Below are 26,685 nucleotides of genomic sequence, written 5' to 3'. Positions count from 1 at the left end.
CAGATTTCAACGATAGTAACTGTACAGAGAAAACAAGATGATGCCAAGGAAAGTTCTGGCTGGGACTGCCCTGCAACACCTATTATTAGTTTAATGTAAGAAAATTGTGGACAGTCTTTTAGGATCAAGCCTTAAATATATTTAATTAGCATTCCAAGACATTGTTGATAAAGTAACATCAAAATTATCCTAATTGCATCAACCATATAAGAGATTACTATAATTAGCCAGGGATTCCTGGTTGGGTTTGGGGCTACTAAAAGGAGGAACACACCTGCAGCAAAGGAATTGCCTGCAGGTACAGAAAATCCTGGCATCTCCTTATTTGCCAAACTGGAAATGGGCCATGAAGACCAGAGAGAGCTATGGATCATTTTTCTCCACCTATGAGAGAACTGTAAGCCATGTAAGTTGAGCACTGATGTGCATAAGAGGTTCTCTGAAACTAAAACCCTGCAAAGTTATCCAGACATTACAATATTGCAGCAGCAATTTTGCAAAAGACATGCAGTTTCTCAAGAAAAGTCACTCAACAGTAGAGACCCAACTTTCTACCTGTCCATTATCAGCAACGGCCCTTTTCTTCCAAGCTAAGCTCATGCCATAACTCAAATTAGGAATGCTATTTGGCAACGCAGCAAGCCTATATTCCTTTTGTCTGGCTTGAATTATACAATATACTTCATATCTTAATATTGCATGCCCTTGCTGTAACATGGCACAGAGGGTTAAGGCTTCTTATGCAAGATAATTAGTGGATATAGTCTGGAAAATGCTTAACTCCTTCCTTGGCAACATAACGGGGAAAAATAGATGAAGAGAGGAAAAAATTGGACATCAGAAAAGTAAATACAAATATATCAAGAGAGAGGTATAATGCGGCATTTCAACACTTTACCTCTTGAAAATTTAAATGAATGCTCCTTGAGAGCAAACTACAAAATGCTAACCTTGAAGTGTTGAGTGGCAGAAGGAATTATGGGTTATTGTACTGTCAAAATGCCAGACAGCTGTACGTTGAGTTACTGTGTTATTTAGACAGTCAGAAACTTGGAAGCTAATGTGAGTTTTTTCCTCCTGTGTGAGAGCGCCTGACATATGTCACGATAATTTCTAAAGGGACAGAATGGAGAGGGGGGGCAGGAGGGGGAGCCCAGTACTTTTAGGAAACTGGCTCACATGTAGAGTGGTCCTGCCAGCAGAAATGTGACGCGTTACGTCATTTACATTTCAACGGGTTCCTAAACGGCAGAACAGGATTCTCCTATGAGGTCATACTTGGGTTCCTTTCATGAAGTTCATAAAAATATAATAAAGGACATAAAGGTGGGTACCTCCAGGTAGGACTGGCCCAAGATACCTGGCTGCCTGAGGGTAAGGACAAGAGAGTGCCTCTCCCCTTGTTTTCTCCAGCAGCTGACTGGACTCGTGGTTGAATCTTACTCCAACACTAAGGATGGGATGGCAACCACATGAGGGCAACTGAGGGTCCCAGGGAAGGCTGTGTAGCTCTGCCCCCGGGACCCTGCCTTCACTCCCTCCCTGGCCCATCTGCCTGCGATGGCCACCTCACGCAGCATTTCTGGATCACCTGGGAATGGGTGGTTTGGGAATCAGTGGGACATGGTGGTGGGGAGGCCGAGCTGCAGATGAGTACCTTCCCGCATCAGGTGCTTCCTCTACCACGAATCCACGGGATGGCCAAGGTGAAGCAGGCTTCTCCCTTACACCTTCCATCCCTCAGCTGTAGGATGGGGCTAACAGCACTGGCCAACTTTAGAGTACACTTTTAAGGATTATGCCCTCGTGCATGCCATGTGCATTGAAATCAAATTGTCCACATATGCATTAAGTACTACCATTATAATATTTGACCAGAGAATATTAGTTATTGGGTAGAATCGCATAAACAAAATACTACAAATATATTTTATTCTTCTAAACTGCCCTATAGAAATGCATGCTTCCCTGTCAACCACATCTGTACACCCTTCCAGAAAACATCAGTCTTAGAGAGGACCGATTCATTAAGAGGTTTGCATGTTTGTGTTTGTACTTGGGTGTGTGTATATACAGTGGTACCTCGGCTCACAAGCTGAATCCGTTCTAGGACTCTGGTCGTGACCCAAATTGGTCGTGAGCCAAGTCAAATTTCCCCATAAGGTGCAATGTAAATAAGGTTAATCCGTTCTGTAACTATTATTTCTAATCACAAAAATTTGAATTGCGCTCGGGGAGGAGGCGGGTGTGCTGGGGGGAAGGCGAGCGTGCTTGTGGGGAGGCGGGCACGATCATGAGCATGGCTGGGGGTAGACGGGCACGATTGCAATCGTCACCCGATGCAGAGTTTGCGACCCAAGGCAAAATTATTCAAAAATTGCTGTTTGTGATCCGATTTGGTTGTGAACTGAGGCGTTCGTGAGCCGAGGTACCCTTGTACATTGACAGATAAATACATACATTCTCTCTCTCTCACACACACACATACACACATCCCTAAAATCTACATCAGTGAGGTTCCAAAACTGCCCTCAAGACCTAATAGGTATGCAAAATGCCAGTTGCATCAAGAGTGAGCAGGTGCTGCAGAAGAGTTGTACCTGCTCTTCCCGTGCTCTTTTCTGAAGATGACACTTCCTTTAGGGAGCAATCACCCAGAGGTGCCAGCAGCAGCCCTGCGCCTCTACAGTGGGTGTATGGAGTCACTAAAAGTCCTGCATGGAACGGAGACTGCCCACAGCACGAATCAACCGCTTCGAAGCAGTAATTTCTGGGGGCCCTTCTGCTGCGGCTCTTGGCCAGCTGTGTCTGAGATCCTCATTAAGAAGGACCTGAATTGCCTCCATGGTGCAACGATCGGCAAGGAAACCTGTGTGCACACATGCCTGATTCTTGCAATTGTTTGCCTGAAAATAGCAGTGAGTGGGCGAGTACCAGAATGAATGGGCCACCTCTAGGATCCAAGACCCAAGCCATGCACAATGTTCACTCTGGCAGGAGCGGGAGAAGGGCTTTCCCTCAGTAGGAGTGGTGGCAGCCTTCAAGCCTTGCTTCAGTGCATCCTCAGGTGCGCAGTTGGACTATGCACAAGAAGCGCTTTGAGGTTTCTCATACACCAAGTTGGGGATTTCTTCCATATTCCTGAAGCTGCACCTCCCAGGGCTCTGAAAACGATGCCCAGGTTTTTTTAAGCTGTCTGACAGCAGTTCTTTGGCTTGGTTCAGTTTGGCTCGTCTTAGCTAGGTTCAGTTCAGCTCAGCTCGGTTTGGTCTGGCTTGGTTCGGTTCGGTCCGCTTTAGTTTGGCTCAGCTCGGCTCAGTTGGCAGGGGGGCAGGTTTGGCCACCCTCCCACTCCCGTGTCTCTAAACTTCTGAAGTGCTCACCATTTTCCTTTTGAAGAAGCACAAACTTGAAGGTCAACCTATTTCATGGAGTCCATTTCATCCTTAGATTAGGCTACAACCTAGCACAGGATAAATTAAAATCGTGTGATAGTTTTTGTACCTCCAGAACTATTTAACAATCATAAGAATTACACTGAGGTGTGAGCTTCAGCTGAATTAAAGCTAACATTTCAGTAAAAAGACATTTCAATTATGGTAGGCTCTGGTTAAGGGGTTTAAATGAGGAATGCCTTGTCTTTTCTTTTTTCCAGCTTATTAATTTTTATTTTTATTTGACAGTTAACCTAATGCTATGATAATTCTGTGTAACTTTAATGCTGAAAATTGATATATTGCTATAGGGCATGCCTTGTGATGGATGGGTCCTGCCTTTGAAAAAGAAGCCATACAATTTGATTACTATTGCTTCTATTGAACCACACTGATGAATATTCTAATGATTAATGTTTGACTGAACTGGAAAAAAAAGCTTGTTGCACTAAGATGTGCAGAGTAACTACCTTGGAAGCACAAAGTTCAGAATATATGCTTTGAATGAAGGAAGTCCTAGAGTCATCCTGGGAAGCTGATGAACAGGAGGTTCCAAACAGATAAAAGGAAGGCCTTCTACACACAGCACAGTGCTAAACTGTGGAATTTGTTTCCATGAAATGCAATTAGGATAACTTTAAAAGGGGTTTGAGCAAATTCATGGAGGAGAAGGCCATCAGTACCTACTGGTCTTGATGGCTCTGTGCTACCTCTTGTATTGGGCAGTATTTCTGTGTGCAACAGCTGCTGGGAAATTTGGACTGAAGGGACCTATTGTACTAACTTGCAGAATCCTTCCTGCAGAATCCTACTTGCGGAATCCTGTGGGCATCTGGTTTGACACTGTGTGAAAAGAATGCTGTACTATATGGACCACTTGCCTGATCCAGCAAGGGTTTTCTTATGTCCTTAGTGTCTTCTCTGATATCCCCACTTAGAGGATCTCAGGTAGCGGGACTAGGAAAGGCCTGCCTAGGCCTCGGAGAGCCACCTGCTTCGTGGTCTCATGACCCAGTTCAGTATGAGATAGTTCCATGTTTCCATTAAAATAGCAAACTGCATAATCATGAATTATGGGGTGGCTCAGGCAGGCCTGTTCACTAGCGTGGACCTAGTGGCTTCAAGAGATGATCTCCACGTGTGCACAAACCAACACCAAAATCAACTGCTACAGGTAGAACATCTGTATCTTCTGGCTGAAGCACAACAGTTTCCCTGCGGTAGCAGCTCAGCTTTTCACCAGGGAGTCCAATGTCATTGCTCTCCAAGTGAAGAACAGCATACACAACCCAACCGTGTCATTGCTCTCCAAGTGAAGTACAGCATACACAACCCAACCGTAGGAGTGGCAAAACCACAAGTAAGAAGGGGCCGGTTAAGAACATTTTTCTTCATGAATATTTCCCCCCTAATATATGCCTTTTTTGGGATGCCATTTTCCCTCAGGTATGCATGTTTTGATAGAGGACTCCACCGCAAAATTCAGAGAACTGTGAAAGCCAAAGGATAATTGCACTCCAATTTGCATACGAGTTTGGAATGTGCTAATTAGGTCACTTTGATTTACAATGCAAACCAAACTAAGTTTGCCCCATCTCTGCAACATTATGATACCCATCTGCAGTTTAGCGCATGGTGTAGTTCATTCGGTCATGCACACCCAGAGAACATTATAAATCTACCCCCTCACACAAACACACACACAACCATCATCATCACCCAATGCATTTTGATTTTCTGTGTGTTCTTTATTTTTTTCCCAGGAAACGCAAAGAAACTCTGTTTCTTTTCTCTGAATAGTCTTCCATCACTACATTCTGGTGCATGCACAAACTAGAACTAAGACACAGGCCATTAATGCCTTTAATTAAACTGGTATAGTCCTTTTGATAGAACAGGATTCAGCTTCTCAGAGCACTTCATTGACCTGCATGGGCTTAGCCCATGAAGGCTTAGCAATAATCTCTAATGCACGCAACACTCTCTCAACCTCCTTTTCAAAAAGCAAAGACAACCCCCCCCCCCCAACAACACTTTCTACAATTTAAGCATCCTTCTCTTTTATACCTTTGCTACCCTCACCTACGTATCAACACATGGCATAGTTTATGGACAGCCTTCCCCGCATCATAATAGGTTTGCTCAGTTCTGGGGTTCGCTTCCAGATATTTTAACATGGAAAGAGTAGCATCTTCAGAGAGAACACCAGCTTTTCAGCTGCAATATACCAAACACACGGTTCATTGCATCAGGTTATTTAGTCTTTATTATCTACACAAATATTCTTAATCATTTCCCCTCATACCCAGAGTGCTTATTTCTTATTTATAGCTATAAATAAAAAGCCAGGAAGATCATATTTTACAGACAGCCATTCCAACAGCACCAGACCCTTTCCAACATTACGAATCAGCATTCCTCTATTTCTGTGCAGGTTTTATTATAAAAGGGGTTTACCATAAATACTGGAGTTTGAATTCCACCCAAGTAATGCATTAATAGATACTAAACCATTAATAATTCTTGTACTTTTTCACAAATGGGCAAAGTCCAATAAATAAACGATAGCTCTTACATGTCGGAGCAGGGTTAACAAGTACCAAGGAGATTTCAAAGACAAACTACTTCCAGACCCTGCCAGAAGATAAGATTCATAATGATGCCACAAATTCTAGGGGCCCATTTTTTACTGCCCACTATGGCAAGTATCTGAAATTAAATGCTAAGCAGAAATTTGTCCCGCGTTCTGACAGGCAGTAGTTAAGGGTAAACAATCTCTAAAATTAAAAACAGATTCCTGATAATAAATCCCAGCGTGTATATCTTCATAACAGAAAACTCTCCCTGTAAATCATGGGCTTCATCCATCCCCACAGAACCCCCTTTTTCATAGCAGAACTGAAGATTCACCTGAAATATTTCATCTGTCTCCACTCCTTAATGAATGTTCACAATTAATCCCAATAGGGGAGAATATTTTACAAAATGCTCCAAAAGAGATGACAGAATCTGAGATGGCTGTCATAAACTGACTTTAGATGCAAGGGGACAGAACTCTGTGTTGTTGTGGATTTCACAAAACTCCTTGCAGCACAATGGTGTGGCAGGGGGCTGAGAAGGTAGAGCGGGGAGTACCAGTGGCAGGTTGCAAGTAGACAAGCACATTTTTGAAAGCTTCAGCAGGATATTTTCAATCCCTTCAACCTCCCTGCAGGAAGAATGAGAACAGCGGGCCATGCCAATAGGCTAGGTCATTGTCTGTTTCCAGGAGAACCATTTTTCATGAAGTTCCATTCCAAATTGAAATCCTTCACCTAGGGATGAAGTGGTGTAGACCATCCTTACCTCACCTTTCTGCAGCAACATAACAAATTATTTCTGGAATAAACCTTTTGCTCACAGCTAAGCTCAGCGTGACAGGGAGGCCTGTACCCAGAGATGCGACTGCCCCATTCTATTACATGCATGCATGGTGTGGGGTGACGAGCAGTCTTACTTTATGATGGAAAGTGGCACCAAAATGGAAGTGCTTCGATCCAGTCCCCTCTCCAGTGTTACTTCCCCTCACTCGGTCATGTTTCTCCCAATGTAGGCTCCCTTTCAATAAAAGTAGTACCTGAGGCAAAGGAAAATAAGGTAAGGCAAGGGAGCCTTCCTTGAGGAAGAACATTTCAAGATGGAACAAGCTTCCATGGGAGGCGGTTGAGGCCCCATCGGGGAGATTGTCCAAGGATAGGCGGGACATGCACATGGTAGGCATGTCATGAGCAGAGCTGGCTGGAGCCAGGGGGTCAGATTAGATGGCTCGGGAGACCCCTTCTGACTTGCTCTGTTTCTATGTTTCTAAGATCTTCAGCCTTGAGAAGAGAAGACTGAGAGGGAACATGATATCCCGCTATAAGTACCTCAAAAGCTGTCACAAAGAGGAGGGTCACAATCTCGTCTTGCTGATGCCAGAATGCAGGACATGGAATAATCAACTCAAGCTGTGGCAGCCCAGATTCAGGCTGGACATCAGGAAAAGCTTCCTCAGTGTCAGAGCAATACGACAGTGAAACCAGCCGCCTGGAGAGGTGGTAGGCTGTCCCACACTGGAGACATTCAAGAAGAAACTGGAGGGCCACCGGAGTGGGATGGTGTAAACTGGTGTCCTGCAACAGCCGGGGGTTGGACTCAATGGCCTTCGTGACCCCTTCCAACTGTACTCTTCTATGATTCCATCATCCGAATGCAAGATAGTCTAGCTAATTTGTTGATCTTATCCATATGAGTGTATTTTCTACCCATAGCTTTTGGTAAGCAGTGCTCAGATTATCACAAGAAGGTTGCAGGACACACGTAGATGCATTATTCATGCACCTCGCCCTGGTTGGCAGACCCAGTTGGCACACATGCAGAGGGCTGGCGAAGAGTTCCTATGGGAAGTCTGCCCCACACTGGGAGCTGCGCAGCAAGGGGTATTTTGCAGGCACTATGCTAGAGGGAAACGGTGGCAAGGTTTCCTTGGGATATGGAGGATGAGGTGTTGGATCCAAAGACACCCGTCCTCATGTGAAATGTATCTCCCACAGAGCGGATGTTTTTGCAACCTGCGCTAGAGTGTTGCAAAAGTAAGTGAAATTAAATCCAAATGCATCCTGTCTGTGCAGCATCTGGTATAATCTTCCGCGTTGTTACTGTGAAACTTTCCTATTATAGCACTGCACAAGCTCTTGCACAAATATCTGTAGATGGTTGCTGGTCACTATTGTCTTTCTGTTCACAGTTCTTTGCACAAGAAGAGATGGCCATGAGCTTAATGCATCAGAGTTTAATGCACTGTGCTGTGTTACTCCCATTTCCTGAGCCGCGGTCAAGAAGACGTGATTCTCCAGGGCAGGTTTAGAGCCAGGATCATGACCAGGATAGGTAGTCAGAGTACGCGGTGAAAATATGGGGCTTCCTAGCAAGGGACTTTGCCACTCCAAACTATGGGCCACAGAAAGTATAATACTTCACAGAACTCTGCACCATTTTGAAATTCAAATTACACTGCTTCCACCTTGAGACATTTTAGCATTTCCCTTGCTAAAATGATTTTTCACCTTTTCTTTCTGTTTGCACACACGCAAACACACACACACACAAGCTGCCTTGACAACCCTTGCATCATCGGTGGAAAGTGGGGAAAGGCCGGTGGTAGGAGTTCAACAGGCATCTCCATTTGACTGCGATTGAATATTTTTAGTATAGGGTTATTTAACTCACTGGACACACTTCAGCCAATGGGAATTACTTTTACATCCCACTGCTTTTGGTGGAAGAAACTGAAGCGCATACTTCACTCTGCCATTGTGTCAATGGGACTTGGATATGCTCACCTTGGGGCTGCATCTTGTTCACTGTGTGTGTGTGTGTGTGTGTGTGTGTGTGTGTAGGGAGAAGAGGGAGACATTCTATTCTGCCAGTGGTGTGTTGCTTCCTAGCACAGCCCCTGCACCGAGTGGGTTAAAATTCTCAATAAATGCATTTATATCATGGGCACCATATTTCATATGAGCAGTACATTTTCAAGTAATGACAAATACAACTGAACATGAAGAACAATCTTGTCTTGGGCTTCTTAACAGATAATGACTTCAAGGTCATTCCATTAGTGATCATGGCAGCTTTTAAATGAAACACATATAACCCTAATCCAATTAATGAAAGTATCCTACATTTCTTATACATGCTAATCTTGAATGAATGCTTAAACCTTGGTCATTCACCAGAGCATGCATTATAAGTCAAAATGAGAGAAGCACAATAACATTAGAGAGCAAGACAGGGGAATTGCCGGGGCTGGGGGGGCAGAGAACAGAAAATGTGCTTCGCATCTTTCAGCCACTTTCATTCCTGTGCTGTTCATTCTCAGATACTGTTTTGCTTGTGGGACTCAGAATCAAATTCATTTCTTAAGGGATTTACATTTTTAAAAAGGCTTTACTAAGAACCACATACTGGCTTTTTTTTTTTTTTTTTACCAATTCTACCGAATGCACGTTCTTCTTCCAGTTCCCCTCCCTTTCATGTATGTTCAGCCTTACTTTGCAAGTTTCTCAGGATGGGGATCTAGTTCTCACTTTACTGTTGCTTCTCCGTGAAGCAGAATGTGCATGGATGGTACCTTACAGAGAGCAATGCTCCTGTCCTTTAGGCATCACTAAGTTTTGCTTGCCACCCTTTTCCTTGGCACTGGAATACCCTTTCCCTGCTCCTTTTCTCTTACATTTCATACTAGACCCAACTCTGCAGTTATCACCTTGGATCATGCCCTGTGGCCCTTATTTCTCCAAGTACAACTGAAAACCTTCAGCATTGACGTAACATGTTTTACTAAGTTGCAGATGCTGAAACTCCAAAGCCAGAGTGCTAATTTTACCATTGTCACTGCTTTGTAATGTTTCCCTGGAAAGTAAGGTGAAGTGAGACATTTTGATCCATGTTAGGTTGCCAACTCAATTATATTTTCATTTATCTCTTGCTTTAGAAACACACCCCAAATATTACATCTTTTTAACATGTGATATCATTCTGTGCACTTCCCATTTTTCTTCTTCACTAAGAGAATAAGCCATTGCTGGTAGCCACTGAGAAAATTAAGGCTCCAAGGATGTTTTATGGCATAGCAGTTGTGGAGTCTTAAGCGGCTGAGAGCCATGCAGGTTTTCAATGGAAACAGAAGAAACAAGTGTCTTTGCTTCTGGCTCAGGAACCTCCTTAAACTCATTAACTGTGAGGCCTCATCAGGCCGCTCGAGATGAAATGAGATGAAATGGGGTGGCTGCCAGAGTGGGTGAAGAAATAAATATGGTACCTATTTTCTTCCATGGATTCCTTGGTTGACATCTGGCAAGTGACCCTCCCTCTGGATGAGTTTCTTGTCTATGACATGGAGAGAACCGTTGGGTGCAGCTTCTTCTCAACTGGGAGAGAAGCAGCCAAGGTAGGGAAAGTGGAACGGTGCTGCTAACCCCTTGCCTTCAGGAAAGGATAGGGTGGGTTCTTTCTGTCTGACAGAATGATCAGCATTCAGCAGGAGTCAGGCCAAGCTAATAGTATGTGTATTATTATTAAGCTATGGCATCTACATCCCAACTTTTTTCCTCTTGTGAGGGATCCAGAGCAGCTTACACAGTTCCCTCCTCCGCTCCCCTCCATATTTTATCCTCACAACAACCCTGGGATGGGGCTGAGAGTGACTGGCCGAAAGCCGTCCCAATTGGCGGACCAGAAGCCAGGTCTTCCAGGTTGAATGTTCAAACCACACCACACGATCTTTCAGAGCACATAGCAAATAAAATGTGTGCACGTCCTCTGGTGTATGATTTGGGTGGGAAATTGGCCTTCTGCCAGATTTAAACCTTGTAATAATTTCTCAATGTGCATCTGTTCATATAAATTAACATACATCAGTTTAATCAAAATTGGTGCTCTTGTATTTTAAAGATACATAACCTGCCTTTAGATCAAATGGTCATCAAGACAGATACACTGATACAATGCAAAATGATTAATTCAATGACAGGTGAGAGGACGGCCAAGACAGATACGGGTAGGGACATGGTCTTAAGCTTCTTGGTAGCTCTCTGGTACTCCAAACAGAACCTTTGGAGTGCCAAGAGGAAATGTGCCTGAACCAACTATCATTAGGTGAGAGACACCTACCACACTGGAGGAACATATACGCCCCCTCTTTCCCGCAGTGGTTTCTGCCAATCCTATCCATGCAGGAGCTGTGGCAAGCCCAGGAGCCATAGCTTTGCCCATACTGAGAACATCTGCTTCCAGGCAGTATATGTCCATAACACTGGAAGCTATTGCCTATCTCTAAAACCCTTCATAAGGCTTCAGGCTTCAGGCATAAGGCTTCAGATGAGAGTTACTAACTTGTAACTAAGGGGAGATTCAGGGTTTTCTGGCCCCTCGCCCTCCCATAGCAGCCGCCAGGCATCACAAAATGTGAGTGGCAGTTGCTCCTGTAAGGTTCCCTCCTCCTCGGACAAGCTCTGTGCCTTCGCCATGCAATCCTTAGCTGGCCTTCTGGGTGGGATTCCTGCCCAATGGCAGGCTGTGGGCAATGGCGTACACACATTAGCAATCCATCTGGATCAGATTATCACTGCATTAGAATGAGCAGCAAATACTACAAAGGGCTGAAATGCTTCCCAGTCCAGGCCAAACTTCGGCCAGACACATCCTTTCTCCCTAAGAGGAGCAAAGTTCTCCTCCAGAATGGTGAGCTAACTCTTTTGGAGGAGGGCATCAATTTCTGCCTGGGAAAAAAATAAAAATTATATTGAAGCATCTCCCTTATACACTACCTCCGATATTTCTTACTTAGACCTTCAAGGTATGCAACACCGAGCGTTCTCACAAATGGAGGACCTTGTGGAAGTGACAGCATGATGAAATGAAGAGAAGGAAAGTGAGAGCTGGACGGGGAATGAAAAATCACTGGCTGGCCTACCATCTTCATTTTATTTAATTCCAGCAGTGGGCTACTGCACATTTTAAAACATTAGAGAATGCAAGAGGGAAACGCCACCAGAGACTGGAAGGGGAAGGCAGAATGCCCAGACAAGGATAAAGTACAAGGAACAGAATCTCTCCTTGTTGCAATAGCACATGACTCTTGGTTAGGGCAGCTCTCATCTTCAGGTCCACCTTAATATGACTCAGGCCAAGCAAATGTGGAGAGATCAGAATGCGCGCAGTCAAGAAGAAGCCGACACACGGCATTGTGGCACTGGGGCAAAGGGGTGCGTTATCAGAGGGGGGTTTTTTAGCTCAATGAAAAACACACCCAAAATCTATCAGATCAGAGATGCTCTTAAAATTTGGAGGTGAATAGCCCCCCCCCCCCCAACTTCCAGAATAAGTTAATCTTCAGGTAGCATTCCTGGGGCACAATGTCCCATGGAAACAACACCCATGGCTGGTCTGCTGAGCACCATCCAACTAAAGTGGCTGCAAGTTTTTCATTTTTTTAAATGTCAGGCACAACCAAAGCCTGTATTTGCACCAAACTGTAGGTTTCAGAGTGCTTTATATATTTTAAAGTTTGTTTACGATTCAACCTGATATGCAGTGTGGCAAACAATAATGTCATACTAGATTTTTCCTCAGAGATTGTTTGCTTGTACACTTCTTAAAACCTCAGGCTTGCCTATGCCTCCATCATATCCTTTTGGATGGTGTAGAGAAGTGTCAAACTCCAGGCACTGAAGAGTTAAATAATATTTTCATGAGTTGGCAAATGTTCAGTCAAAACCTGGCCAACTGCCTGTTGTTTACTGAAGCTAAGGAAGAAGCATCTGCAACATTACCAAAAGCATATTGTAAAAGGCAACACATGCAAATTAAACCTCTTGAGCTATGAGTAAATTGCTGGGAAAATTTATAACTCATTTAATAAAACCTGAAGTAAATACATTGCCTTGGCTCCTAGGGAGAACAAAATATTTCCCATGATTCTCTTTCCTCCCCACCGCTGGAAAAAAGCCTTGCAGCTAGAACGCTACAATATTGAATTTACTATTAAACTAGTTTCATTGGAACGAATTGTTCCTGAAATTGCATATTATTACAGTGTGCATATTTGGACTAGGGTTAGTGCTCTCTCCCTGTCTATGAAGCTGAAGAAATTTCAGCTTTTAACTGTTTTGCTTAGATGGCCCTCTACAGAACTAATGTTTATCCATGATTTATTTCCCTTCACCATGGCTAAGTTAATTCCCTTGCACCCGAACACCCAAGCATAGTTTTGGATGAGTTGCATACTAGGATACAAAACAAGCGATTGTCTTTAGTCACAATTAAGAATTGCATCTGCACAAAATTAAACCAAGCCAAAATTGAACCAGCCATGGATTCAGTGCTTCTCCAGACCCTCTGGAGGCCCCAACTCGATCTTTCAGGCCAAGACTAACTAAACTGTCCCTACATGGACTCACTCTAAATTTGGGATCTTGACTGGGGTTAAGCGAACAAGCTCCTCCACAAGGTTTGGCAGAGCCGATTGTGCCCTGCCTGGTTGGTCCTTCTTCTAGGGTAGTGGAGCCCCTTTATCTTGGGGGGGGGGGCAACAGTGTGATGCACATGTGGCTTCTTTCACTCACCGTTTTTGTTCTGCAGTGCTTCTATGGCTGCAGATCTTGTGGGTGCAAAGCTTGGGCCTGAGGAGCGCCCAAGGGAAATGAACAGGGCAAACATCAGCCCAGTTGCCCAGCCTCCAGGCAGAGGGAAAACCAGTGCCCACAGTGCACTGGGAGAAGTGCTTGGGCCAGGCAACAGGCCCTTCAGGGAGCACGTGCCTTTGAAATGGCCCAACAATGCTGAGCCTAGACACAGTGCCTTGGGTGGCTCCAGCCACGATCAGGTGTCTGGCTTGCACAATTGCGACCCAGCTCAAGTGCAAAGGGAATTGGCCATCAAAGAATCTTCCATGTTGCATCGAAGCAAAGACTCCTTGAAGGAGCTCTCTAAAGCTGTGGCCAATCTCCGTTCAAGCCAGGAGCAGTGAATCTGGCTTTTGGCTACCTTCTGGTTCCTTCCAGGACACACAAACCTTTCAGGCTGAATTCAGTTGTGATTCCATCTGGCTACAAGGGATGTGTGAGGATCCATTCTGGGGGAGGAAATCTGTTGGAATCCCTGCCCTCGGCCCCCTGGACTTGGCCTGCTTCCTTGAGGCCATGAGTCTAACTGCCTGGTCACCGTACCTAGTGCTCAGGCAGCTAAACGGAGCCCCACACAACTTGCGCCCCCCTCATTTGGACTTCCCAGACTCCGGTCTGCTTTGCAGAGGTGTTTGTGGGGCCCTCACCAGGGATCAATCTGCATTTGCAAGTGGGTAAGAAAGCTGACTGCCAGGACTGGCAGCTGGCAAGCCCTCTTGCTGTGCCCCTTCTCCATGAGAAGTGGGAAAGAAGCTTGGCCTTGGAATGGCAGCTGGGGAAAGTGGCCAATTGCCCAGCTGGGGATCTGCTGGCGTTTACAGACTTCCCCTAGCCTCAGCTTCTTTTGCAGGACCAGGCCAAGCGTGGGAGGAGGTCCACAGATTCTGGAGGGATGGATGCCAAGATGGTTGGTCCCAACCCTACTTTCTTCTCCATTGCCACCACCATCCACCACCATCCCACAATGGGGATTTGACTCCAGAGAGCAGGCAGGTGGGCAAGGGGGTGAACAAGATGGAACAGCAATTTGGGAACTCGCTTGCCTCTTCCCCTTTGGGCCAGTTCCCATGGAAGGAGGTGGAAGACCCCTGTAGATGACCAGTTGGGGAGCGGGTCCAATCAGTTTCCTCCATTTGCATTTGGATTTCAGCTTGAACTGCTGCTGGGTGAGATATGCCAACTACCATTTCAGTCCCTGGAGTAGCAAAAGGGTTTCCCACACCCTGCTGGCCCAGAGGTCAATGCCAACACTGCTATGGGCCACTCTCTGTCATACTGACCTCATCCTAGACTTTGATTTGGAAGGAGCAGCTGCAGCTCTCTTCCTCGTTCCACCTAGAGGAAAGATGAGCAGAATCTCAAAGGAAATTGAACATAAGTCAATGGCCCATCCCAATGGCCCAGTCCTTGTATTTTGAAATCTAGTAAACAAAAGTATTTCTATTCTTCATTCGGGTTTTCTAACCTTGGTTCTGGAAGACAATGAGCAAGAAAAGCATTGCTAGCTCATTTCAGTTGTTCCCATCCTTCTCTGAGGTATTTACAAGTTACTCAACATTAAGAAGATAAGCCTAAAAAAAAGAGCAGTATCTATAAATTGAGGATTTTTTTTGTAAAGAAAACGTATTTGGCCATTAAGATGCCATTAAGATGGAGCTAAATGATATAAAAATGATGTGCAGTACTTAATTTGCTGTAGTTTCAGCATGGATTTAGGAAAAGAGAACATGAAATACAAGGCCGAAGAACCTCAATAATTTCAAATCAATTGGCGGCCTCTTTGTTGATATAAAACAGTGTATATGGCTATAAGTACCAACTATGCAATCCCAAAATTCTGCATTAACCAGTTTGCACAGCTCATAAAATGCAAGATGCAATCATCATTTTTTAAAATCCAGGATCCTTCTTCGTCATCTTCATATCATCATATAAAATAATAGCAATTACAACTCTTCATTGCTTAAAATAATAGCAATTACAACTCACCATCCATGCACAAGCTTGAGGGAACACTCAAATTTTGTAGAGTTACAAAGCTCTTTAAAAGAAAGAGGAACCGCAAAACTACTCAATGAGTCTTGAGTGTGCCACATGGTCGCAGAAAACCAACCAAGTTTTGGAATAAAAATGGAAAACTAGAAGGGGAAGCTATCAATTGAAATATCTTAACTAGGAACCTCCCCCCCCCCCCCGCCCCACAGTAAGATTTGTTTGGACTTCTTCCTCCCAGACAGCAGCAGTGCATGCAATTCTCTGACTGCTGGTCCTCACATATCCAAAATGGAATCATCCATGCACAGAACAACATTGGGAAGCTTGGAGAGTCACAAGGCTTGTAGAAGGACAACAAACTATTGAAAATCAGCCCTCAGGAGAGGGAGGGATCCTGCCACTGTCTGTGGGTTAATGAGCATGGAGGCCCAGTGGACTATTGCATGGGGAAGGAAAACTGCTTAGGAGAGATTGGACTAAGAGGCATTAAGTCCAAGCAGGGCCTACAACACCATGCTCACTTGCTTCCACGAGGTATCTCCAAATGGTGGCTTGCTAATTTTTCAAATCCTCTCCAGAAATTATTTATTTATTCATTTATTTATTTCCACTTCTATGCTGCCCCACAACCCAAAGGCGGTCTGGGCGGCTTACAAATTCTGAAAGCAGCATGTAAATGCAATCAATAAAATGGATAAAACAGATAAAAACAATAATAAAAACAATACAGAACCACACACAACAAATACAACCAATAATTTATGACTCAGACTTGTCCTTGGTGATTGTCTTGGGTTAATTAAACCCTGCTGCTGTGGAGAACAGGGAGAAAGCATCACAATCCCGGTAGCAAGAAAAGAGAGAGATGTACACAAATCACAATACATTTGAACTTTACAGTAGAAAATAACCCACAGAACCTAACTGCTGAATTCTGCACATGCAAGCGGTTGAGTTAAAATTAAGTGTGGCCTACAAGTCTTTGATTTCAATGGGAGAGTGAGAGTTGTTTCACTCCTTTTGCTTTTTGGCAGACATGTCGTCATGCAAGGCACGGATACAACCAAGACATGATGCACCCGCTCGTCAGAGAGGCCGAACTGGTGGCACTCCTTTGTCAACTGTACATGCAGTGGCAAATGTAAACATTTGCAGATGTGCAAGGTATGTAGCACAGGGAGGTTACCATTTCAGAACTTTCCCATTGAAGGCAATGGATTTGAAAACACCCAGCTCGGGCTGCCTCACACCCATATTGCTCAAATGTCAATGAACACACAACAGCCTTCTTATCTATAACAGTGTTTTTTCTTTAATCGATACAATTCCTCAGGGTAGCATGTCTGCGATACAATACAGGCCATTTCCCAACAAAAGTTCTGCGCGTAATAATAAAAATAGAAAATTATTATTTTAGACACAATGTTCAGCACCCCTTTCCTATTTCTCATTTTTTGCCATCAATCACAGCCACTGGAGTTCTGTGACTGATGCATGCTGACTGACAACAGAAAGAAAAATTCTGAGGCGTTAGTGAAATGACAGAGCTGTCACGGCTGACTCAGAAATGAAAAAGAATAGATAACACTTTAGAAGAAGTGGGGAGGGGGGCAGGCAGACAGCGCTGATGCCCCGTTAGCACAAGTGTTCAAAGTCTCGCCTGCCCCGTCCCCTGTAGCTCGGTCTATCCAGCTGACACGGTTTAAGGAAGCCGATTCTTACAGCCGGAGATGCATGAATAAGCAACGTGGTCAGCAATGCTTTTGACTCCCTCTGTGTATGTAGAGGAAGATTTTATGACTAGGTGTTATTTTTTATTTTACGGTTGCGGGACTGGCCAGCCGGGTGAGCAGCAGCAGATACTGGGGCTGGTGGTGTGAAGGCAGGCAGAGAGCATGCAGGGCTGAAGAGCCAGTGACCGACAGAATCAGGTGGAACCTGTGCACCCTGTTGATCATCCTGGATTCTGCTGTGGGTGCTGCGTGTGACCTGGATGTCTGCAGTGAAGGTGTGGACATGCGGCAGAAAGTGAGGGAGCGAGCAGCTCCATGGTGGGGCAGAGGGGACACGCCTGGTCAGAAACCTAGCAGAGACCAGCAACACCTCTCATTTCATTTCTTCCCTGTTCCGTGAGTGGATATCTTGCTCCAATTTCCATACCCCAATAGGACCATCTTGTAGGTCAGCACGCGGCAGAGAGAGCTACGGTGATAAACAGCATCTTTTTTTTATTACAAGCACCTCATGGAAACATAACCTTCTGGTGGCAAACCCAAACAGCTTATGCAGCTTTCTGCATCCTCTAACATGAAATATATGCACACGCGGACAGAACAAACAAGCGCTACACTAAATCACACTAGGCGAGGGGCAGAGGGACACCAGCCCATTCCAGGACATGCTCCTTAAGGATTCATACCCCCCATATGCTGCACTCTAATTGCCACTGTGTTATTCCGTAAGATTTTAAATCCTTCAAAAGCAAGGAAAAGGTGGTTGACCCAAGACAGTGGGAAAAGCCAGTGTGCTGAAAACAAGAATGGCTCCCCGATTCTGTCTTAAAACCACTCAAAAACTAGTTTCTTTAGCCGGACTTGGATTAGGATAAATCCACCGATACATTACTTCGCATGGGTCTCATACTCGGCTAAAGACCGATTTAAACAGTAACCAAACCAGAATTGTCAATATTGGTTTAATAATTTCTCCGGTTTAAGAAAGCATGTAAATATTCCCTGCTAGGGCTGAGTTTCCTTTGATCTCACTAGACAGCGTAAAAGAAGCGATCCCTTGGTTTCACCCACAGGGGCAAAGTGCCTCCCCTAGCGGAACCCTGTTAGTAAAAATGAAGCAGCGAAAAGCTAGTCAAAGAAATCAAATGGGAGTGTTAAGCATAACAAATTGCAGTTTTAAGTCCCAGCTCAAGTATTTTCCATGGAAGCACATGATAGATGTGTTTGCCAGACCGGGAAACCCCATCACAGCATGCAAAAATTCTCCTTTTTTGTTACAACCCACAAATTTCTATGGGATTGCTGATTGATGTAACCCTCGGATTAGAAATACACAACATGAAATAAAGTTCCCAGAGTGGAAAAAAGGAACTCCTTGATGAAACTGTTGAAAGAGCGATAAAAGCTTCACTCAAGGACTCCACTTTAGTATCAGATTGTGGGAAACTTTCATTTAAACAGCCCAATGGAGTCCATTAGCCATCAATCTGCAGGCACTAAATAAACCCTTAACACCTCTTCTTAGAAACTGCAACATAATCATCCAGCCATCCTGCTGGAGTTACTGACAAAAAGAGCTGTTGAAGATTGGAGAAAGTTTATAGGGAGGGGAAAAAGAATTTTCCTTCCAACACAACTGCCCACAGTAAAACCCTACATTTTTATTTCTTCAATGGTCAATTTAAGAAGCACGAAACAAAGATGCAATCACTCCAAACAAAGAAAACAGACTGGGGAAAACATGGTTAGGATTTTGCCATTTCAGAAAAGTATGGATCAGTTTATATTCCAGGCCATTAAAGAGCACAGACCTCAATACTAATTTTACAGAAAATGGATTTTCTCCTCCTGTCAAATTATAATTGGAGTCGGAACTCATTTTTTAGTGCCTCATCATTATGTGCATGAGAATCAGGCCTGCTGAACTTCCTACATGCAATTTTATTTTTCAACTAAGCTTTTCAACTACACGTAGTTACTTGCTATGTCTGAACATGGAAAAACTGTGGCTAATTTTAAACTTGGTTCCAGGAAGATTAATGATCCAGGCTTGCTGCAGCAACCATAGTCCTTGTTTTGAATGAAGCATGTGGCTGTGGTTTGTCAAAAACAGAAGCAAATGTTTCTAATCTCTCTTCCCCTTGCAGCTGCACCAAAGGGGAGAAGAGGCAGGCCAGCCCATTCCCATAGCCCTAAATGATGGCTTAGCATTAGGTCTGAACACAGCCTCTCTGTTTGCAGTAGGCTAATTCTAAATAAATTTTGCATTGGTCCAGGCCCTCTTCAACTAAGACTATATAGCATAAATATACACCTAAAAATATACAAGCACAGATGTAACAAATGTAATTGCAAAGTTTGGTATTTTATAGTTATACTTTTCACAGCATTAGGATTGTCTCTGCCTCCCTGCTAAGGGTTAACCCCTGGTTAATTTTTTTTGGGGGGGTGGGGTGGTCCTTGTGTCTGCATTTAGGTCCAAAGGTATGTTAAGGATGCAGAAGCAGAAGGGCCTTGTCTTGATCAAGCATGGCACTTCTTATGTTCTTTTGCTTTGGCACGTATTTAGTTGCTTTCTTCTTTTAACACTTATGCTGGATGGTTAACCGATGTGGTTTAAACTCATAGTAGAACAGTGCATGCACATTCAGTGTGATATTGTTTTTTAACTTTGCAACAAGAAGAAGTAGAAGACAATGATATCAAGGCAGCAGTATTACAGTCTGGAGAATGAAAATTATATATACATATGTACATTATTTCAATCTTATGGAGAATGGATGAAGCACTGGGATTTCGTAGAAATGTATTTGAGAGGTTTCAAACCTGGCAAAATAGGTTCACATTTCCCTACATCTGTCACAAGTTTTACTCTTTATCAATCTGTTAGTGGCCTTCTCAAGCAGTTTGATGTTTATTCATTAATTCAGTAGAGAACAGTTAGAAATTACTTGTGGCTAGGTAAGTTAGGAGTGGCTTAACAGAGGAAACAATGGAATGCCGAAGAGCTTGGAATGGAGTAATGTATTCATTTCAGCAATAAAACTACTGTCAGTAGGATTAACCCTTAATTTCAGGAATGTTTTGATCCTCATCATAATCTGGATTAGATCTTCCTCTACGGAAGGATTTGAAAACAGTGATTGTAGACTCTGGCTTTAAAAAGAGGTATCTGACACATGAAAAAGCAGCCATGAGTGAGAGAAAGTGTAATTTAGAAGCCAGATATCAAAAGGATAACAAAAAGTAAGCAGATGCATGTTTAAAATTGGAAGAAACTTTTTTTACAGGAAGAAAACACTTTGAAGCAGAAACAGGCTAAGGAAAGGTGAGGAAACCTGGCAAATTTCTTGAAGACCAACAGGGAAAGAGATGAAAAAAGAGGACCCTTCTGGTAGGATAAACAGCTATACCCTGCCAGTCCCAGTTAAGACACCAGTAGCCATAGGAGATGCATTTTCCAATTCTATAAGACATTGCAACAGACACAGAATACTTGCATCAGTCATGCTTCATAATTTTTTTTCTACTTTAGTGATTCAGCGGGATAAAGTGATTCAGCCGGATAAAGATAAATTGAATGTTCCCATTAATCTCCAAAAAGCACTGGACCAAAGCACAAGGCTTTCATGCAACAACAAAAATATCTTCTTGCCCAGATGGCTTCATAGCTGAGTATTAGAAAACATTCACTCAAATTTTAGCTCCTTGATAGGTAAAACTACACAACTGAATCTGTGCCAGGAAATGTTTCGTAAATCACAGAGGCCAGGAAAATTATAATATGCAAGGCAAGTAAAAATCCTCCAACCTGCATCTCTGCTGACATAAAGCTGCACTGGGGCGGGATGTGGGGTTTGCCATGTTTCAAGAAAAATGATGCCATTTGCAACATTTATCATCAGTTTTTGTTGTTTTTTTTTGCGGGGGGAGGGCTGTGAACCATTTGTGGAGGCCTGTGAAATGAAGTGAAAACCATTGTCCTCATTCTGATTTGGCAAATACTGTCACCCACTCCAGTCAAATCTAACTGGGTACATGGTGCTGCAATTTTGACCATATGTGAGCTGGATGGACCATGCATTAAGCAAAAATAAGTACATTTTAAAAGTGAGCCAACACAGATGTTAGGTAGGAGAATGGAATGTTGCAAGAATGTGACGTTTGGAACTCTTTGGAAACTAAAAGAAAGGAAGGAAACCTGCAGATGCACAAGACATTTTGTTTCCTATTTTGTGCACCTACAATTGTTCCTCCTTTATTTTTCTTACAACTGGCAACTTCCTGCTTTATTATTTCCCTCTTAGGGAGCTTTTGGAGGAAATGTTAGTGACCTTAAGATTCCTCTCTTCATCCCTTTCTGTATTCACTCATAAAAAATCAAATCAATTCTGAATCAATTAGAAAATTTTAACTCGACTCTGAGCTAAATGCAGTGTAATTGGCAAATTTGAACCAGTTTTGTTTCCAAGAGAAAACTTTTAATAAAAATAGACAATAATATAACCTACACAGATGATACAGGAACCCCTAATGCTTCATTCATTTTAAAGGTAGCCAAGGCCTTTGATTGTATAGAATGGTCATACTTTTTAAAAACTTGAACATGTTTAATTCCACACTTACAAAGGAATTTAGATTTACAAGGGATACAGCACAGAGATATTCCCTCCTCTGTAGTTGATTCTGGATGTCATTCAACTAGGCATTAAGTATAGCAGATCCCACACATTCTTCTGCCCCCACTCCAGCTAACAGGATCCAAGCAGGACCTGAACGAATTAAGCTTACTATGTATGTTGATGACATTAAGTTTTCTGTATAAGCTCCATCCATCCAGTTGAACAAATTCTGCAAATTGCAGAAGAATTAGCGTGTCGTAGTTGTTAGGCTGTTGGGCTGGGATTGTAAAATCTACTCCCCACTGAGCCCCAAAGCTCACTGGGTGGCTCAGGGCCAGTCATAGGAGCTCTTAGCCTAACCTAACCCACAGGGTTGTTGTTCTGAAGATAAAATAAAGAGGAGAGCCTTATAAGCTGCCTTGGATTCCTTGCAAGAGGAAGGAAGGTGGGGTAAATGCAGTGTCATAATAATACCCTCAGCTTGCTAGCTGAAATAATCATTAATGATGATTAATATTTTAGAAGACTTCAAACAGCAAGCTTCAGCCCGGTGAGGATAAAAGTAGACAAGTCAACTTTTATTTGACTTTAATCTGGAATACAGCATGCAGTTACTATAAACCAGGTATTCTGAATACAGTTGAACTTCTTTGGTGCAAATAACTAAGCCACAGAACATTTTCTTTTGATCTACTCGTTTCTTCAGTTAATTTAAAATGCCCACCCTTCCTATCTGCAATGCTAGGCACGCCTACCCAGAAGAAAGTACCACTGAGCTCATGGGGTCTTACTCCCAGGTAAGTATGAACAGGCCTCCAGCCTTATTTAACATAGATCCTATGTGCGGGGCTATATCAACTTTGGTCTGATCTACAATTCGTATGATTAACAGTTCTGGCTAGTGCAATTTGTCCTCCACTATACCTCTCCCAAGAAAAACTGCATTAAAAAAAAAGGGGGGGGGGGTCACAGCAGCCCAAGTAATTTAACATAAAATGAGAAATGAGTGAATATTTATGGGTGCAAATTTCATTCAGCTACTTGCTTAGTAAGAACTTATCAGAATTAAGACATTTCTTCTTAAGTGGTAAGTGTATGTATACATATACTTGAATGTGGGAAAAAGAGAAAGTTGACATGCTCATCCATTTTGGCCTCAGGGGTTGAATATTTAGCTTTTCACAGTTGGGACATAAATCTGTGGACATTTGTTGGACCAAATTAGGGTGGGCAAATCCCCTCCCCCAGGCCATCTTTAACAGATACTTGAGAGGAAGACACAACATAGTCTTCTCCATGCAGGGAACTGCTCCACCAATCCGATTTGGCCAGTGTGGGTGGGTGAGAATATTGTTTCATTGCATCAGCTATGATAATTTATCTAATTTGCCAATAGCTTCACAAGTGGGAAGGAAGTTGAGATTTATTCATTTATTTGGAGCCGTGGAAGACAGCAAAAGGGCAGGAAGAGTATTAATGGGGGCTGCCTCATGGGAATGCATAACACCAGTCCTCTTCCATTGAAACTGGCTGCCAGTTGAAGAGTGGGCCTGATCCAAGTGCCAGCACGAACACCCAAAGCCCTAAACAGCTTGGGGCCAGGTTATCTGAGAAATCACCACATCCCATATATACCAGAGGCTGAGTTCAGGTCCAAGCATCTTTTTCCAGCAGTTCCTTCTAAAGGAAGTGAGGCAGGTCACTACTCGGAGAAGGGACTATTCAGTTGTGGTGCCCCATTTTTGGAAGGAGCTCCCCAAAGAGGTGCACCAGGTGCCTACTTTGCATTCTTTTTGGCACCAGGTGAAGATATTTTTTTTCAGCATTTTAATAATTCAACTTTTAAACTTCGTTTTTATATATCTAATTTTATTCTGTATCACTGCTATACTGGAGTGCTGAATAGTAACAATTGCAATTATGCTTTTGTTCTTTTAATTCATGTGTGTGTATTAAACTCTTGTTTAATTTTAACTTTGGTTAACTGCCCAGAGAGCATCGGCTATTGGGTGGTATAAAACTGAATCAAATAAATAAATAAATAGAGTGAATAATTTGTCCAGCCTGATGTGTATCACAATTCTTTTCTCAAAATCTATTCGAATATTTCTCTGAAACAAGATGATACATGAATATTGCTTGTGTCATTCACAGCATACTTCATGCAAAAATATTTTTTACCAGGTAGAATTAGTAGAATTGAGTGCTATAGCATATGATCCAGTCCCACTCCAGTTTTCACTATAAATTACCATTTCTGTGCTGAAAACGCCTAATCCTGGTAAATTTTGCCAATGCAGCAGTATATGGATTTTGTTTTGTTTCTTTTCAGTTATGAAACAAAATTCACACCTTTCTTTGAAAACTGAGCCAAAAATAACTTCAGATTGAAAATATTTGGATACAAGAGAAGGTGAAACTGAAGAATTTATTTCATCCCTACTGCGAAAGACAGTAAAAAACAGAAAACTCTATTTTTACTCCTTGGTCTGCTTGGGAAACACACTTAATGCTACATTATCTCTTTCTCTTTGCAGGCTAATGCAAGATTAGGAGGAATTACAAGTTTTAATTGCAAATATCTTTTCTTGTTTGACGCGTTGCAAAGAATCTTGAGCTCTTTGTTAACCTATTAATATTAGGTCCTTCAATAAATCAAATCAGGTGCCAGAATACCCGCTTCCTTCATTGCTTCAGAGTTATCAGTTTTGGGAATCTTAATTTCCCAAGCGAAAATTCTTCCCTGGCCAAGTTGGAGCTCAGCCAGGCTTGGATGCAGAGCACAGCAGATGGAGAAGCTGCATGCATCAAGCTCTTCCGCAGAGTGAACCGATTTGGATTCAGGCTGGGAACCGGCAGGACAACCATGTCTGTGCTTGGGTCCCTGGGGCCCAGGTGCGGGAGAAGCTCAATTCCCACGTCAGGTGACCCAGAATTGGTTCAGACCATTTACAGCCAGAAAAATCAGTGAGTTCAGATGAAAAGTCATGCCCTTGAAAATGGTACGGATACTTCAATTGGTACAAGAGAGAGCAGCCCAGTTACTGTCTGGGGCCAGCAGACGTGAACATGTAACACCAGTCCTGTACCACCTCCACTGGTAACCAGTTGAAGCCTGGGCCCAATTGAAGGAGTTGACAACAACACAGAAACATTTGGGGGACTGGATATCTAAAGGAGCATCTCCTTCCATATGAGCCTGTCCAGACCATCTGTGCAGGTCCTTCTCCAAGAGCCCGCCCTGAAGGAGAAGAAAAGAGCCTTTTCCGTGATTGTGCCCTGACTGTAGAACCTGCTCCCCAGAGAGGTTCCCCTGCCACCAAACTGCTATTCATTCCAGTACCCAGCCAAACCTTTTTATTTGCCCAGCATTTCTATTGTTAGTTTTAATATATATTCTGTTTATTGTATTTTGAATTAAGCACTGTTTGCCAGGTTCTAATGTCCCTTTAAGCTTCCTCTAAAACATCCTGTGGTTTTTAAAATATAAGGCAGTACAGAAAAAAATTAAATAAACAAACAAATAAAAATCAGTTGGCTCTTCTGCTCATCTTTCGCATGTCAACCCAGGCCACAGTCCTTAAGTAACCACAATCTCTCCCAAACCATCTTTGGACTGTGTTGTAGCCTTCCACTGAAATCCCTTTTATAGCTGGGGCAATCACCATGGAGAACCTCAAAGGGGTCAAGAAATCTTTCCTGCAGAAAGGTGAAGTGCCCCACGTAAGCATCCCTCCCTGACTGGTTGCTCACTTTGCAGGGTCACTCATACAATCCTTGCATTCTCTCTTCCCACAGTTCCAAATCCAAACACACCATCCGCGAGAAGCAGTTATTTTGTTCCAGCACCTTCTAAGGAGTCAACGCGCATCCGGGACACAGTGAAGGATCCCAGGAAATCCAGACACACATTGCCACCATCTCCTCCCCACCTCATGGTGTCCATAGACACCTCCCTCCGGTTACTCACACACAGTGGCTGCCACCAGGGCTCCTGAGGTGGTGACCCTGAAACTAAGATGTCACAGCTGGGGGCAGGATAGGGCTCTCTGGGGAAGATGCATGGGAGCTGGCCATTCCTGGGACTTCAGGGTGGAGCCTGGCAGCCTATGGGGTGAGTGCAGCAAAGAGAAGACTCTCAGGTCATGCCAAAAAACAAAAAAAACAAAAACCCTCCACCCCCACACACATATCCCTTTGATTTTGACCTTTGATCCCTTTGATTTTGATTTTTCACCTTGGATTGGATTCCTTGAAGCTTCCTTGTGCATCTCTCTCAGATCAATCCTGTGAGATTAAGGTTAGGTGGAGTGTGAGGAGCCCACAAACAACAGCAAAAAGGTCACCCGGCAAACTTCAGGGCTGGGTGGAGCTCAGCTTTCCCCCATCTTACTGTGAGACACCTGCACCTGCTCATATATTTTGATCTTCATCTTGGATCTGAGTGCCTGCTTTTGATTATCTTGGGGCAGATGCTCTGGCACCCAGCCTCCAGAACCCTGCCATGGGTAACTTCCAAGTCTCTTCCGTATCTGCCATAGGGAGGAAGGAGTTTAATAGTGAAGGGTCTTAATGCCCTTGTTAATTGAACCTGACACAATGTCCCAGTGAGATGTCACTCCATGAGAATTTTAGCAGGAGCTATAGGACACAAGGAACCAAGGCCATGGATGAGAATAGACTCAAGGCAACGTACTGA

The 26,685-nt window shown here is 43.5% G+C and overlaps 1 protein-coding gene across 1 annotated transcript in view; it reads right to left on the bottom strand.

The window, feature by feature from the left end:
* The window catches only part of LRMDA (leucine rich melanocyte differentiation associated), a 757,870-nt gene that overhangs the window by 373,631 nt on the left and 357,554 nt on the right, over positions 1 to 26,685 (bottom strand). The window lies entirely within an intron of this gene.

Source organism: Varanus komodoensis, unplaced genomic scaffold (assembly GCF_004798865.1).
Source record: "Varanus komodoensis strain SLA01 unplaced genomic scaffold, ASM479886v1 scaffold11, whole genome shotgun sequence".
Lineage (NCBI taxonomy): Eukaryota > Metazoa > Chordata > Lepidosauria > Squamata > Varanidae > Varanus > Varanus komodoensis.
Note: the sequence above shows the minus strand (reverse complement) of the source record. Positions and strands in the feature narration are given on the sequence as shown.